Genomic DNA, 15817 nt, shown 5'->3' with positions numbered 1-15817 from the left:
AGTAAGAAAATGGGTTAACCGAGACCCCAGCTCAGGGACGTTTGACTCAGAAAATGGGATGTGCTAGATATATGTTAAATAATAGATGATAATTGTATTTTAACATCATATTACAGATTTGATTTCATTATAAGGAGATGTATTAGATGTCTGCTCACAATGTCGGTTATTTAAAATGACCCAAATTGACCTTATTTGGACTTATAAAGAGATGATGTATTTGTGATACTGTAGTTTTAAGGAATAAGAACTACTCCTAGTTACTTCCCTTGACCCAAAATCCTTGCTGTTAAGTGGTTATCTCCCATGTTAAAATTCACTAAGTGTTCATTCCGAACTCTTTCAAGCATCTTCGCATCACTTCAAATTTCAGAAGTATACCTTCTTTCTTTCTTTGTTTTTACATTTAGTCAAGTTTTGACTAAATGTTTTAACATATACGGTGAATTGTAACGAGGTTGTGATGAGTGAATACATGTATTCACACGCGTGTGTGTGTGTGTGTGTGTGTGTGTGTGTGTGTGTGTGTGTGTGTATGTGTGTGTGTAGAGCAATTCAGAGAACAAGAAGGGCAAAGCCCATACGACTCACATGCTTGACCTTTACATGACCTTGACCTTCAGCTAAACCTAGTAATGACATCATACACTAAGAACTGCTTTACACATTTTTCCTACCAAAATACATGTGACCTTGACCAGGTCATCCAAGGTCATGCAACACAAAGCTGTTAATTCAAGACATAGGAAGTACAATGGTGCTTATTGGCTCTTTCTACCATGAGATATGGTCACTTTTAGTGGTTCACTACCTTATTTTGGTCACATTTCATAAGGGTCAAAGTGACCTTGACCTTGATCATATGTGACCAAATGTGTCTCATGATGAAAGCATAACATGTGCCCCACATAATTTTTAAGTTTGAAACAGTTATCTTCCATAGTTGAGGGTCAAGGTCACTTCAAAATATGTATACAATCCAACTTTGAAGAGCTCCTGTGACCTTGACCTTGAAGCAAGGTAAACCAAACTGGTATCAAAAGATGGGGCTTACTTTGCCCTATATATCATATATAGGTGAGGTATTAAATCTCAAAAACTTCAGAGAAAATGGGAAAAATGGGAAATATAGCTGTTTTTTTAGACAACATTTATGGCCCCTGCGACCTTGACCTTGAAGCAAGGTCAAGATGCTATGTATGTTTTTTGGGGCCTTGTCATCATACACCATCTTGCCAAATTTGGTACTGATAGACTGAATAGTGTCCAAGAAATATCCAACGTTAAAGTTTTCCGGACGGACGGACGGACGCCGGGACGGACGGACGGACGACTCGGGTGAGTACATAGACTCACTTTTGCTTCGCATGTGAGTCAAAAATGCTGGACCAATCTTCATAAAACTTAACATGTGAGTTTCTGAGTATGATATCCCCAGATGTTTTTTTCATTTGTTTAATAAATATCTTTGATGACGTCATTTCATGCTTTTTTGTCAAAATTGAGGCGGTACTGTCACGCTCTCATTTTTTTTAACCAAACTGGTTTAAATTTGGTCAAGCAATCTTTGACAAAGTCCGGACTATGCGATTGCATTGCAGCTCAGAAGCTAAAAAATAGTTTATTAGCTTTCTCGTTACATTTGTCATAAAAATCGATTTTTTGCAAACAGATTTTGCATCTAATGCAAATTCTGATCTAAAATTATATACGTACATATGTCATGTTTACTCTTAAAATGTGATCACAATAAACTAAAATATGATAATTAGTATGCACAACGAATAGCATTTGAGAATTCGACCAAAAAATGATTTCATCTTATTCCTAATCATTTCGTGATTCCAAAAACATATATATATATACTAGATGAATACCCGCTACGCCGGGTAGCCGGCTTCGCCGGGAAGAAGTACTTAGAGCCGTACGCCGGCTTTGCCGGGTCCGAACAATGGACCCGCCAAGCTTAGGTCCCTCCCAGATTCGTGGAATGGGAACAGCACGAAAATGATTCAGTGGCCATAATGCCATTCCTGACCATATCGAGTCCCATCCTTGTCGACGAATGTAACCGTGTTAATCACCTTTGGAGGCGAACTCCACTCAAAGGAAGGCCAGTACATACAAATACACAAAAGCCGCCAGACCACATCACAAACAGAACTGAACAATCCACAGGTGTTGCCCACATAGAGAGACACACACACACACACACACACACCCACACACACACAAACACAGAGAAGCCGTATATATATAGAGAGATAGATGACAGTGTATTTTTTGCGTGGCTATAAATTGATTTGACCTTTGCACTTTTACAGTGAGGATAATTTACAGGTCCAATTTACGTTCTGGACACTGCTGTGACCTTCTAAAATTAGTAACAGAACGCCAGGAATATCCGAAGATGCCCCCTCATACTATAGTGCACCATACAAAGGAAGGGAGGTAAACGCTGAAAACATGGAGAAGATAAGGAAGAGTTATGGTAGTTGATCCCCCCAAAAAACCCAAAATCGGTTTGCGCTGCGCGCTGAGAGCACGTATTGAAATAACTCATCGACCAGATTTTGTCCGGGGTGTATCTGAATATGGACACCAAATTTGAAGCAGATCCATCGAGAACTTTGGCCGTGCATGGCGAATACACACACACACAGACACAAGTCGTATATATATATAGATGTTGTACTGACAACAAGCTCAGAAAGTTAAAAAGAAGACAGAAAAGTGCGCTTTCAAGTTACCGCAATACGTTATTGCACTATACTGGCTTGTCAGTTTCACTTCGTGTTGCACGGGAAAAGTGAGCAATTTCCTTGCCGCGGGGATTGAAGAAGCTGTTATGTCTTGATGAAAAAATGCAGTGCGTTCAGTTTCATTCTGTGAGTTGGACAGATTGACTAAATGTTGTAATTTTGCCTTACGCAACTTGTTTACACTTGAGTTGAGCTCTAGCTTATTTCAACATTTTTAAAATACTCAAAATATGCTTTGAACAACCTGTTTCGACTTCAGTCTGGATTTTTCTTTTTACTCCAAAGGGCAGCGGTTTCTCATTGTAAGTAGACAAAAGGCAAGGAAACTGCCTTTTCTATTCTTATGAAATAACGTAAACCAGAGAGCTTTTGAATTGTGTGTTTTTATACCATGTTTCTCAAAGTTTAATCATTTGCTCATACTGCACAAATAGTAAAAAAAACAAACTCACCCTGCTTTGAATGTTTGCTTGAATAGCAAAATACTAGTGGTGAGTGGATACATTCTGTGGAAAGGGATAGTTTTGTGCATAATAGTTTAGCTTCTGTATAACACACATCCCCCCCCCCCCCCTCATCTTGCTTATTCTAGTTTGAGTCTGACACGAGAGTCGATCTGCCCTGGTGACCGACCACCTCTAAATAACGACCACCGATAAGGATACCCTCCATTTGTTTGCAATGTAATTCCCCTTTCCATAGTGACCACCTCAGCACCTGTTTTTAATGACTACTTTAACTGTTTTAATATCGCTTCACACGACTTTTTTCAACATGCAGAACTTGCACTTACAAAATTTAAAAAAAGAATAGTTCGGTTGGAGTAACTGACCCAAAGGTTAAATCCAAAAACAAATAGACTGCCAACGTTCCAACATTCAATACTTGTAGATTCATGTGCTTGCAGTTTACCAGCAAGCGGCCAAAAACTCAGCCAAGCTAAGCGCTTGTTACTTATTGTTTGTCTGTGGGTCGACAAATATTTGTGACTGTAATGTATTGTTTTGTCAATAACAAACGTTCCCACAAATTACCTTTCTTGTTCTTTTATTCTGACCCTCAGGTTAGCTAAATTCACCCAATATCAAATAAAGGCTAGGGACAGGAGACTTGACCAGTCTCTCTGCTATTACTTGTTGACTGAGTAGTTTCTATCTTTCTTTAATTGGTGTTTAACGTCGTTTTCAACTGTTCAAGGTTATATCGCGACGGGGAAAGGGGGGAGATGGGATAGAGCCACTTGTCAATTGTTTCTTGTTCACAAAAGCACTAATCACAAATTTGCTCCAGGGGCTTGCAACGTAGTACAATGTATTTATTACCTTACTGGGAGAATGCAAGTTTCCAGTACAAAGGACTTAACATTTCTTACATACTGCTTGACTAAAATCTTTACAAAAATGGACTATATTCTATACAAGAAACACACAAGGGTAAAAAGAGAAACAGAATCCGTTAGTCGCCTCTTACGACATGCTGGGGAGCATCGGGTAAATTCTTCCCCCTAACCCGCGGGGGGTATTGCAAGAGATGCGGTTCGCAATTGCCAGAGATCCTGTCAGAGTAACTCGATGCGAAGCAGATTTACATGTTTAACCATAACTTCTTCTTCTGCGTTCCTGCATGACAACTAACCATGAATGTTAAAAAAAATTTCAACACATTTTTAAAAATACTAACAAAAATAAGATGGTATGGCTCCAAAACCGACTTGCCGGTTCCCGAGCCACTCCGTATTCATTCCCCATCAACTTTGGAACAGTGAACAGGCCCTAGCTCATGTGCCTCAACCACTGATCAAGTCAAGGCAAGTGAGGGTGACCAGAAAAAGCAGGGCTCCTGATTTGGGCAAGGGTAATAATGAACTTTAGCGTGTTAAGTTCTTAGCTTAAAATCCAGTGGCATTCTTTACTAGATTTTGATACAGATCCCTGTCACCAAGCCAAAGAGCATTTGTTATGAAATTAGTAGACAGATTGAGCACCAAACTTAAGCATAATTAATTAATGTTCATGTTTGATTGACAAAAATGAGGCGAAAATACACACTGTGTCAACTAAGGGACATCACTTACACGACAGAGTTGCCTCCCCTGTTGGCTTACACAGATCATTCTTTCTTTGACACATGTAAACAAAATGCATTCGCACAGTTCATTCCGTGACTTCAAAGGCATCTACGAGGGTCAAGTGAAAAATACTGGGCCCAACCAGGAAGGAACTCACATAAATATTCAAAACTTGGCATGAATTAAGAAAGATTCTTTTGAACACTTCCTGCAAAATAATATGTATTTTTACCGGTTAGTTTGTGTGCCTTGGTTTCTCAAAGTACCATACCCCACTGTTAACCCCACATTCTAGAAAACTAACAAAACTCAGCGATCCAATATTTGCAAAGAATAAGTTTTTAGCCAACTGGAAATTCATAATGACCTGACAGAAACGTTTGGCAGGGATCCCCCTTCATAGACCACAGTAATAAGATGGTCAGCAGAATTCAGGCTTGGAAGGAAAACTGTTTAAGGTGACGAACGGTGTGGAAAACCAACAATCGTCACAACTCAAGAAACCGTTGATGCTGTCTGCACACTGGTGGTGCAAAATTAACCAATGTGGACCTATTACATTGCTGATACTCTTGGCATCTCACACTGGTGGTGCAAAATTAACCAATGTGCACCTCAGTATTACATTGCCGATACTCTTGGCATCTCACATGAATGAGTTTGGAGTATTCAGTGCAGAAAACTGTTCATGAAGACAGTTTAAGCAAGGTAGGTCCTCAAACTTTTACACCAGAAAAGAAGCACTTCAGATCGAACATGGCACGCAATATTTTACGTTTATTTGAGGCAGATCGAGAGGATCTTATTCACGTCCCTATTTGTTTTCTGATGATGAGACCAGGGTACATGTACATCACTTTCAGCCTGAAATCAATCAACTGTTCATGCAGTAGGGGCATCAAGGTTATATCCACCTAAAGAAAGTCAGGGTCAATTCCCCTTAAAAAAGGTGATGGCATCTGTTTCATTAGACGCAGAGAGGTATTTCCTGTTGGACTTCGTTCCAAAAGATGAGACAGTAACCGGTGAATTCTTTTTCATACTTCCAAGTTCTTTCTTTCTTTCTTTCTTTATTTTGGTGTTTTACGTCGTTTTTAACCACGAAGGTTATATCGCGACAGGGGAAGGGGGGAGATGGGATAGAGCCACTTGTCAATTGTTTCTTGTTCACAAAAGCACTAATCAAAAATTTGCTTCAGGGGCTTGCAACGTAGTACATAGAGAATACTACATGGCTTGCTGTGTCGTACCAGATTTACACGAGTTGTTTTTTAAAATATTGAACTGCGGGCGAAAGCGAGCTGTTCACTATTTGAAAAAGCAACGAGTGTAAATCTGGTACGACACAGCAAGCCATGTAGTATTCTGTTTATCCTACATACTGTACTTACCTGTATTTTACTGAAAGTGTCTTGCAGTCGAGGCAACTAAATTGAAGACGCTTTTTTTGGAACCTCGATCTCTTCTAAAGCCTCGTGCAATCTATTACGTCAAAGCAAAGAAATGTCACTCTGAAAGTGTGGCCGGCGTGACGTGTTAGTTCTAAAGATTTATCGAGGGTAATTAGCGAGCGCAATTTTTGTTTCTATAATGACGTTTGTCTCGGTGACTTTGGCATCATAAGCAGTGGAAAAACAGGTCCCTGCCAGACTTGCTTGACATGACCTCATTTACATGATATACACACGTGTGATTTGAACGATTATTATCTCACGGGTGTCTCTCTCACGTATGTAGGATAAAATATATTACCTTACTGGGAGAATGCAAGCTTCCAGTACAAAGGACTTAACATTTCTTACATACTGCTTGACTAAACTCTTTACAAAAATTGACTATATTCTATACAAGAAACACTTAACAAGGGTAAAAGGAGAAACATCAAGCATCAAGGTTATACCCACCTAAAGAAAGTCAGGGTCAATTGCCCTTAAAAAGGTGATGGCATCTGTTTCATTAGACGCAGAGAGGTATTTCCTGTTGGACTTCGTTCCAAAAGATGAGACAATAACCGGTGAATTCTTTTTCATACTTCCAAGTCAACTAAGAGAGCATATATAATCAAGGCTAAGCACCGAGGAACACTCTGGAAAGGGATATTGCTCCGTTAAGACACCGACCCTGCCCGAAAGTCCTTGGTTTCCATGGCAACAAATGATTAATGCGGCTTGGAGATGGTTAACCATCCGCTGTATTTGCCAGATACGCCATCCTCAAACCATCATATGTTTACAACCATGAAGAAGTACCTCAGGGTTGAGCACTACGAAACGGACAACGACGTCATGAATTCTTTTGAGGACTTCAAACGGTTGCAATACAAAGGCTTCTGCAGCAACGGCAATAAGGATCTCGGGCACAGATGGAACACGTGTGTGGAGGTCCGGAGGGACACTGTTGAAATGTAAACTTTTTCTAGACTCGCAAGTCAACTCCTTTCTGGTCGAGTCCAACATTTTCAGTTGACCCTCGTAAAATGACCTGCTATGCTTAAAAGTAAAGGTTCTGCAAATTTGGAGCCTTAATATTCCTCTGAATTATGAGCTAGGAATTTAAAGGCCCGGCAGGAGTATATAAGGAGCCTGACCTTCTGCGTTGGCAAATCATTTCAAACTCTTGCAGGGAACGGACAAATACTGTTCCTACATTTTCTTTAATTTCTCGGTTAAGCATGAGTTACGGTGTCAGATTTTTTTTCACACAGCTGGTTTTCACACATTTACCGCCCTATGCGCTTAGATAAGGTTAATTCTCCATAATAAAGAAGATATTTGCAAACAAACATTTCAATGGGGATCTTGTTCAAAGAAAAGGGCGGAGTCAACATTCTCCGACGTCACAGATTTACACCATGCGTTCCAAAAATAGCAAAACACGTGGCATGCGGCAATTTGGTTCCAGAGCATGCTGTCTCAGGTGCATGTGTATTTGTTACATCGGATATAAAGAAAGAAATGCAACTAACCTTTACCACCAGTTGTGGCCTTGATAGGGTATTCCTGTGGGGTTGGGATAAAGCTCTCTCACTAGTTTGAGCACACAGTCGGGCATCATTTCTCGGTTAATGTTTACCCGTGTTGGATTGTCTTGATGTAAGCCAGACGTCTTTTTCGTCAAGTACAATGCACAATTCCAAGCACCGCGTCGGTCTAGCATGGACCAATACTTCTTGTAGAGTACTTTCCTAACGCCGGAATTCCTGCGGTGTGGCAATTGGCCTGTACCTAGCCACCTCTGGCGATGATTTGTCACACAAGGGCTGCAAAAACAAAAGGCACACTGGCCTACCCTAGAGGAGAGACCTGCACTAGGACCCGTGTCTCCGGTTTCACCATCGCCTCCAGGATCAGATAACCACGTCTGCACCCTAACGGTACTACATACACGAGAAACAGCCTCTGTATCGAGGTCACACGATGATGGCCCAGCACCTCTTAGTACACAAGTCGAATCTTTTATTACACACCTTCGAGTTTCAAATGGCCACTGATTCTCAGTAAATCGTCTCCTTATTGCGTTCTCCTGGTCACTGTTAATGTTGAGAAGTGTTAAATCAAATTTCGCCATTTATTTCCATAGACAGAAAGAGATGTCAGTGCAATACAGCTTACCGAGACCGCAGCCTAGCCCTTACTAAGTTACTATCACCGTCAGATGTTGGAATGTGAAACACTGAGGTCTTCCCATCTTCATCTGTCTACAACACTGATTGTGTTAGAGGCTCTCGCTGGGTGGAAGACCTTGTCCCAAAGTATGCGTATACACTACGCAGATCACCACCGTTGACTTCGTCTACATGGTCCCGCTAACTATAATTACTGTCCCTGACAGTGCCTCACAGGATGGCCAAGTTTACTTTGAAAACAGGAAGGGGAAATCTAAACTCGGTTTGTTCTAAGTGGACATGGGAAACAACGGGACTCGGATCTTGGGTCGCCCCTGGCAACACAAATGGAAGAATCCCAAACACGGTTTGTTCTAAGTGGACATGGGAAACAACGGGACTCGGATCTTGGGTCGCCCCTGGTGTAATGTTTACACGGGTTACAAAGGGATTGCCTCATAGCGAGTCCTTGACTAGTATGGCCGTCCGTTCCTAGCGGCCATTATCTACTGGAACGGCAAGCTGGAACGGCAAGCTAAGCACAGGCGACCATGTTCTACCAAGGTAACTTACTTGATATGCAAATCCCTTGCGGGTCGACATTTACGTCTCTCTGGTTGTGGTTTCTCTAATATACTGCGGCCCTTTCCTTAGTCGAGAATCTGCACGTCATTTCCATTGCGTCATTCCTTCCCTATATTATTTACGTCAGCTGTCTTGGTATTCACAACCCTTTTGATAGTCACGGTTTCTCTGATATTCCAACCCAACTCCTACAGTTCCTCTTATATTCCTCCCCGTTTTATTAGAGCCCCTTTTCCATTACAAATTATATTGCAAATCAAATCTCGGCCTCTCAACTATAATCCTCGTTTTATTCATTCTAAACCAACATTGACCCATTATGTTACTTTCCGGCACTTAAAGGCACAGTAAGCCTCCCGTAAACCATCACAGAGCTCCCCGAGCGTCTAAATACAGTACAAGCATACTTCCATTTGAACGCTCACCGAACGGGAACATCCTGGCTGCTTTCTGTCGAGCGTGAGACATTTTCAAAGAATTTATTTTCGTAGACTTGTTCCGTTAACAACAACGGCGCCTCGTTTTTGCGCTAGACCTAACTTTTAAAATCTAAATAATAAATTGACAGCTTGTTACACAAACATTCTTTAATCATAAAAGAATTCGTTTTTCATCAAGACAAGATCAGAACAATTCGAAGTTGTGAAAGTTTAAAAAAAGAAAAGCCCGGAAGCAGGGTCACGCAAGGGTCGTAGCAGACGACGGCCGGTTTATCAGTGCAAATCGCCGTTCCTCTCAACAGTCAAAAGCCATCGCTAGAGTTCTTGTGAACCACAGCCGTTGTTTCGTGCATAAAAAAAACGTGCTATTGTAGATAAGCTCACGTCGAGTCGCATTCAAATGACTAACTATGACGACTGCATTGTGAAAAGGGAAAACTGGATCACACGGGTTCACGATGGCTCAGGGGTAAGATAAACCACGCAAAAATAAATTCTTTGAAAATTGTTCGCTCTTTACGGAGGGCACCTAGGATGTTCTCAATTGGTGAGTGTTTAAATGAAATGGTGTTTGTACTGTGTGTAAAAGCCTGACCGTATCTGTGATGGTTTACGGGAGGCTTACTCTGCCTTTAACAAGTAAATAACATTTTAACTTATTCTTCTTTATAAACTCCCACTATAACGGTACTGCAAACAATGTTATTATTTATCAAAATATATAGTGTTCCATTCAACTTTATCATAACTGCACTATGCCAGGCCAGACTGTTTGGTAACTTAGCAAAAGTTTATATTTTGCTGACGCCACTATTAGAAATTGAGTCATACAATGCTTTAATAACTTGTGTACTTTGTCAGAAGATTTGAGAATACCACGGCCCGCTATGGAATTATAGAAATCTCAATGTGAATAAAAAGAGTACATTCCCCAATATACATTAGATGAATTTAGGGAACTTAAAACCCACTTTATATCAATTACAATCCAAAACTGAACAGCAACAGTTGTTTTACGGGTATCAAACATTTAAGTCCAGCTTACCTTCTAAACCATTGAACAACGAGATAATATGTAAACAAATGTGGAACAAATTTGTAGAACACAACCGAGTTCAGCTTACCGGCTGAACAACAATTTAACAACAGTAACACTTTTTTAAACAACAACAGAACTACTGAAAATCTGGGTCCATCACCCAACACGTGGCCTCCACTGGTCTCCAATTGCCAACCCAGCTGGAAAACACAAACGTCTTCACAACATGCACCACGGGCAACAGTGCTTCCATTTCTTGATCACAAAAGCACTAATCAAAAATTTGCTCCAGGGGCTTGCAACGTAGTACAATATATGACCTTACTGGGAGAATGCAAGTTTCCAGTACAAAGGATTGAATATATTCTATACAAGAAACACTTAACAAGGGTAAAAGGAGAAACAGAATCCGTTAGTCGCCTCTTACGACATACTGAGGAGCATCGGGTAAATTCTTCCCCTTAACCCACGTTTTTTTTTATTCTGTGTGCTAGCAACATTTATCATGTGTATTATCATGTATTATCATGTGCGTCTGGAGATGATTTTTACACCTGAATGAACCTGCGAATTTTTAAATGAATTTCTTGTTAAACTTTATGTCAAACCAAACGAACTGTGATAGTGCTATTTTTTTATTTTAAGTGCCCGAGCTTCCCTAGGGAATCAGATGTCCCTGTTCCGCCAAATGTGACCCTCCACCACGGACCGAGTCGCATGTCACCTTTGCATGATTTTCCTATTTGTACATTTTCCTATAGAGTTTGTTATGCTCTATCCAGTGGTGAAAACCGTTTTGGAAAAGAGGGAAAACTGTTTGAGTTATAAGCCTCTGCCTAAGATGACCCTCACACTGTTACCAGACACTCCCCGGACTTATATTAAGCCTAGCGCAGAACAGCGCGATGTGACAAGTGACTCATTTCGTGGTGGAGGGTCACAAATCAGTGTGGGTGATCTAGAAAGAGAGAAAGGAGAAGGTATAGTAACAATACGATCACACACACACACACACACACACACACACACACACACACACACACACACACACACACACACGCAAACAAACAAAAAATGCATCAAAATTGATGTTTGTATTCTATGTAACTGATGAAAGGAACAACTTTTTTGTATTTTTTTTTGTATTTGCCAAGCACATCATTGTAGGGCTTTTAATCCATAACATGCATCCGTCTACAATGTATCATTCATTCATCATCCTTCAACATGTATAATAAATATGTAAATGGTTGATGGACCCTGATTTTCAAGACATATATATATATATATATATATATATACAACATTAGGACATAACCGACAGACGGACATATAACATACCGTTCGCCTACAAGTAAGGTTGGAGCATAACATCACATGCAGATTACAATACTGATAAAAAGAAAGAGAGAGTGAGAGGGGGGGGGGGGGTAATGATGGTTTTTGTTTTGTTTGTTTGCTTAACGCCCAGCCGACCACGAAGGGCCATATCAGGGCGGTGCTGCTTTGACATATAACGTGCGCCACACACAAGACAGAAGTCGCAGCACAGGCTTCATGTCTCACCCAGTCACATTATTCTGACACCGGACCAACCAGTCCTAGCACTAACCCCATAATGCCAGACGCCAGGCGGAGCAGCCACTAGATTGCCAATTTTAAAGTCTTAGGTATGACCCGGCCGGGGTTCGAACCGACGACCTCCCGATCACGGGGCGGACGCCTTACCACTAGGCCAACCGTGCCGGTCGGTATCATTTATAATATATACTCTTAAGTAATAATACAAATAATAAATTCTTTTTGAACTTCCACCCTACAATAGTCAAAAGTCACTAAAATACAAGACACCCCATCACCCATAAGATTGGACAGGGTGACAGACAGGTAAGAGGATAAGTGAAGCAGACAGACATAAGACATACACACACACTCTTGCCTAAAATCTTATAAAAACCTACAATTTTAAACTGTGGAAAAAGTTAAGCTGAAATGGATACTTCGCCTTGGTCAATAACCTAACATATATTCGCATAGGGTAACCACTCTGACAAAAATTCAGTATTTCTATTCCTGATACGATTCAATTTCTTTTCAATGTAATATCTTTGTTTTAATATTTTCAAAAAAAACATTCAAAAGCGGAACTGAGCCCTGAAGTTTACATTTATAAATATATTTTCCTAAAAGAATAATCAAATCTAAAACATTATCAGTGTTCACATTATCATCATTTCCAAATATTATCAATCCTTTTGAAAAAGTCAAATGTTCACAATGTAAACATTCTTTGTGCAATACATTATTCAATTTAATCCAGAAGGTTTTAACAATCATACATTCCCAAAATAAGTGAAAAATTGTCTCTTCATGATACCCGCAAAATGTGCAAAGCGGTGAATTTTTAATTTTACATAAATATAAATATTTATTACAAGGTAGAATCCCGTGTAAGAGTCGCAGCTGAAACCACCTTAAACTTACATCAACAGTACTTTCAAAATGGTTTCAAAAAAAATAATTTCCAATTCATATTACTTTCACTGGTGCTATTCCATTTTGAAACCGCAGATGGAATAACGTTAGACTGCACAAACACCTCCTTCACAACATGGTTTCCTTTTTTTATCACTGACCACACTCTACTATCCACTATTCATGCTGACAATTCAATGTCTTAAAATTCAATTTCTTCTGATAGCTTTTCACAGTGGATACAATTCCACAATACAACAAAATATCACTTTTAACACTAGGAAATAATTCAGAAAACTCTTGATAATTCAAATATTTACCCTCCAAATTTACTAAATGTTTCACATGTTCTTTCTTTCTTTCTTTATTTGGTGTTTAATGTCGTTTTCAACCATTCAAGGTTATATCGCGACGGGGAAAGGGGGGAGATGGATAGGGGAAAGATGGGATAGAGCCACTTGTTAATTGTTTCTTGTTCACAAAAGCACTAATCAAAAAATTGCTCCAGGGGGTTTCACATGTACAATTCCTTTCTTTCTTTATTTGGTGTTTAATGTCGTTTTCAACCACGAAGGTTATATCGCGACGAGGGAAAGGGGGGAGATGGGATAGAGCCACTTGTTAAGTGTTTCTTGTTCACAAAAGCACTAATCAAAAAATTGCTCCAGGGGCTTGCAACGTAGTACAATATATGACCTTACTGGGAGAATGCAAGTTTCCAGTACAAAGGACTAAACATTTCTTACATACTGCTTGACTAAAATCTTTACAAACATTGACTATATTCTATACAAGAACCACTTAACAAGGGTAATAAGTGAAGAATTTTATGGATGAGAAAAGGAAAGTAAAAGGACTTTGGGGAGGCAGAAATAGAGAAGAAACAAGAAAAAGATCCTAATTAGGTTCACGGCAATGAGAGTGATGCGACCTTCTCTCAGAAGTTAGTAGAGAAGGCTCCCCCATCCACCACCGGGGGGACGCGCCTCCACGCCAATTAGGGGGCGCGAGGTACAATTCCTTCTTCATGCCAACTCTTATAATAAATGCTTCTTTTACCTCTCACTATGTTATCATTATAACATGGGTGCAACCTGGAAAATTCCAAAAACCTGCAAAAGTTGGGGTCCAGGGGCCTTTTTTAGTATTTAAAATGCCAAAAAAAAACTCTCCTGGAACAAAAACATACAAAGTAAACCATACTATTCATCCTAAAATTTGTGCTCTCTTACTAGTCTTAGTGATTCATGAATCATTATTATGCTCGTCAACTTTTCAAAAACCAGCACTGCCGGCAGCCGATGAAACCAAAAACCGGCTGCCGGCGTGTAGCCGGCAGAGTTGCACCCATGTTATAACAAGAAGGGCAAAGCCCATACGACTCACATGCTTGACCTTGACCTAAACCTAGCAATGACATCATACACTAAGAACTGCTTTACACATTTTTCCTACCAAAATACATGTGACCTTGACCCAAGGTCAAGGTCATCCAAGGTCATGCAACACAAAGCTGTTAATTCAAGACATAGGAAGTACAATGGTGCTTATTGGCTTTCTACCATGAGATATGGTCACTTTTAGTGGTTCACTACCTTATTTTGGTCACATTTCATAAGGGTCAAAGTGACCTTGACCTTGATCATATGTGACCAAATGTGTCTCATGATGAAAGCATAACATGTGCCCCACATAATTTTTAAGTTTGAAACAGTTATCTTCCATAGTTGAGGGTCAAGGTCACTTCAAAATATGTATACAATCCAACTTTGAAGAGCTCCTGTGACCTTGACCTTGAAGCAAGGTAAACCAAACTGGTATCAAAAGATGGGGCTTACTTTGCCCTATATATCATATATAGGTGAGGTATTCAATCTCAAAAACTTCAGAGAAAATGGGAAAAATGTGAAAAATAGCTGTTTTTTAGACAACATTTATGGCCCCTGCGACCTTGACCTTGAAGCAAGGTCAAGATGCTATGTATGTTTTTTGGGGCCTTGTCATCATACACCATCTTGCCAAATTTGGTACTGATAGACTGAATAGTGTCCAAGAAATATCCAACGTTAAAGTTTTCCGGCCGGCCGGACGGACGACTCGGGTGAGTACATAGACTCACTTTTGCTTCGCATGTGAGTCAAAAAAGACATTCGTACAAAAATTCATCAATATTAACAGGTAAACATTTTGCATATAACTTTTCATAATGCTTTAACACAACTTACCAAAACTTGTTTTTCCACCGTATTTTTCAACACTTTTATATAATTGCTACCAACCAGATTCACAATATTTAGTTCTGGATACATATCCATAACAAATCTCTTCAAACATGAATCACCACAAACAACTTTTCGCATCCAATCAATCTTCAATGTTGACAAAAATACATAAATATTCACCATATTTAACACACTACTGTCTTTTTAATTTTTGCTCTTTTTTTTTGGCAAGCACTTTAATTATTTAAAACAAAAACAGAAATAAACGTGTAAACGGCTATTTCTTTACAGCTGCTCTGTCCTGCTAAATTCACGTGCAGCAGGCAATTTGAGCTGCATTACTTCCTTAAACCCGACTCAGTGAAAACAGAGACAGGGTATGTACATATATTTACAGACAGTAACCATGGAAAGAGCCTTATCCCATTATACATTTTTTTTTTCTCTGATTATTTGTTTCTCTGATAACCAGTAGCTTTGATCACAGGCTATATTGAGATCACCATTAGCTTTCTTTCTTTCTTTCTTTTTTTGGTGTTTAACGTCGTTTTCAACCATTCAAGATTATATTTGTTTGTTTGTTTGTTTGCTTAACGCCCAGCCGACCACGAAGGGCCATATC

The sequence above is a fragment of the Littorina saxatilis genome, linkage group LG11, assembly GCF_037325665.1.
Source record: "Littorina saxatilis isolate snail1 linkage group LG11, US_GU_Lsax_2.0, whole genome shotgun sequence".
Taxonomy (NCBI): Eukaryota; Metazoa; Mollusca; class Gastropoda; order Littorinimorpha; family Littorinidae; genus Littorina; species Littorina saxatilis.
This window is presented reverse-complemented; position numbering follows the sequence as displayed.